Below are 2,500 nucleotides of genomic sequence, written 5' to 3'. Positions count from 1 at the left end.
CGGTGTATTTTAAAAATTACTTTTTTTTCCAACATCATGTTGTCAGTATAAAATGCAGACTACAGACTGCAAATTGCAGATTGGGCTTAAAATGCAGACTGCAGACTGGGTTTAAAAATAAATGCAGACTGAGGACTAAACTGTCACATTGTTTGATAAGCGACACATTTTCAAATGACAGTAGGACCATGCAGTGTTGGTCTAATTTTTTCTGCGGCAAAAATTTTTTGCTACAGCTGTAGGTCTATTTCTTTCTAAACAAAATTATTAACAGTGAGAATTTCTATTTCGTTTTTTAACCTGTAGCATAAACATTTCATGATGTGCTTCACGGCTCATGTCAAAGGGAATTCGAATTAAAGCCTTCTGATGATTGCCAATTGTCATATGATACAAATAAGTTGCTTTGCTTGAACGTGTTCCAACCTTTCAGTGTTGTTCGGCATGGCGGGGATTTCTGCTACAGATCATTTTCACTGTCACACAACAAACAAAAATAAAATTGAAACTGTTCAATGGAAAAAGTTGGAATGTTGTAGGAGACAAATTCTTAAAATCACCTTCCCAATTCTCAGGTCTGTGCATTACATCAAAACACCTTGCGATTTTAGAATGTGATGACATCGCTGTGAAAACCTTCATGCGTCCTCATGACATCTGTGGGACCAATTTCAGGGGTAAGACTAATTTGCAGACCGCGGAACCTGTGGAACCTAGAGAAATGACTGTTTTTATTGAAACCACATCATAAAAACGATGAGGTTTACATTAATGTTTGTGAAAAATTGACTGTACCCACCAATTATTGGGTTCCAGGTGCAATTTTTAGCTGTGATCTGGGTACTTGCACATCCAAGGCTGCTGCCCAACGGTCCCCTGGCCACCTGGGGCACGAACGAGTAGCCCGAAGGGGCACCTGACTTATCACAAGATGATTCATCCTCACTTTCTTTTAAATTTGATCCCAGCTCGAGATTAAATGATGAAAAAAGCAATATGGTTGGAGGGAATGGCAGCTAAGCAAGGTTAATAATTATTAATAATTCTGGGCTCTTGAAAAAACGACTTGGGCTGCTAACTTTTAATGTTGGAAGACCGAAGGGCTCCTGGAAAATTTTCTTAGGCAGCAGCCTTGACATCTGCTCTATTCCCTGCTTCCGGCAGTTTTTTGTTGTTGTTGTTACAAGGTATTCCAGAAAAAGAGTTACTACAACTGTATGCTGTAAACATGAATGCAAGAAGAAATGTATCGTTGCTTCAGCTACATGTTTTTCCCTCTATGGAAAAGTTGATATTTCTCATTTTGAAAAATTCACTTTATTTGATTCTTCTTGTCGATAAATAAATGTTGTGTGGAAGCTCATGACTCAAGTGTATTTGTGTCAGGGAAACCATCCCACCACCAATGCGCCACACACCACATTCTCCTTGTAACCACAGGTGATTGATCAAACCAGTGGTAGTTACAGCTGGAAATCAGTTATCCTGAAGTCACACAGATGCTGTAAAACTAAAGAAAATAATACAAACATAAAAGGCAAATGAGACGATGGCTGGCCGAAGCCAATCTCACCAGTAAATTCGAAAACAAACTAATGAGTGAAACACACAAAAAGATTAGGAAAACTGGAAACATACAAGACCTAACCTTGCTCACTGCCTTAAGAACTGCGAAAAGGTACTAAAACACTCTAAACGAAAGCTGTAAAACCAAAATTCACTACTTACACAATCCCATAATACACCTCTATTATCCTCCAAAACGTTTGCATAACCATTGTTTGCAATTTCTCCTGGGACATGAAAATGTCCCAAGAGAAGTCAAAAACAATGCTTATGCAGATTTTTTGGGGAAAAGAGGTGTATTATGGGATTTGTGCAAGTAGTTAATTGTAACAATCACCAAGGCAGCAAATAGCATCTTGTGACTTGTGTGTCATGAAAAAATTTAAAAATTTCAAACCAAGTGGGAACTTCTTTTGAGGTTGTAAAATGAGTTGGTAGATTGTGACATATGCAATGCACCAGTTAATCTGCTAACTTGGATCAGATGGTGCAAATACGCAGATAACAGCTAGCAATTCCACCTGGAACGTGATAGTCGGAGGGTGCAGTCGATGTTTAACAACCATTAATGCAACTCTCATTGTTTCTATGAGGTGGTTTCATTAAAAACAGTCATTTCTCTAGGTTCTGCAAGTTCCGCGGTTTTGTGGTCTGCATTTCCCCAGGTTGGTTAGGAAAGGAAAAAATGTGCGACATATCAGGTTAGAAAAATGAAACAAAGCAGATTTTGTTAAGTGTAACGCATAATATTTTTTGAACGATTTTATTTAGGCCTCAGTCTGTATTTTAAACCCAGTCTGCAGTCTGCATTTTGTACATAGTCTATGTTTTAAAACCAATCTGCAGTCTGTAGTCTGCATTTCTATACTGACCAAGTCACTATCCCACCAGACCCCCCACCCCCCTCCCCCTTTTACTGAACAACATTTCTTTT

The 2,500-nt window shown here is 38.6% G+C and overlaps 1 protein-coding gene across 3 annotated transcripts in view; it reads left to right on the top strand.

Moving 5' to 3' along the window:
* The window catches only part of LOC138006991 (F-box/WD repeat-containing protein 4-like), a 32,784-nt gene that overhangs the window by 16,967 nt on the left and 13,317 nt on the right, over positions 1-2,500 (top strand). The gene's annotated exons all lie outside the window — the stretch shown is intronic.

The sequence above is a fragment of the Montipora foliosa genome, chromosome 6, assembly GCF_036669935.1.
Source record: "Montipora foliosa isolate CH-2021 chromosome 6, ASM3666993v2, whole genome shotgun sequence".
Classification (NCBI taxonomy): Eukaryota; Metazoa; Cnidaria; class Anthozoa; order Scleractinia; family Acroporidae; genus Montipora; species Montipora foliosa.
The sequence above is the reverse complement of the archived record's forward strand: the minus strand, read 5'-3'. Positions and strand labels throughout refer to the sequence as shown.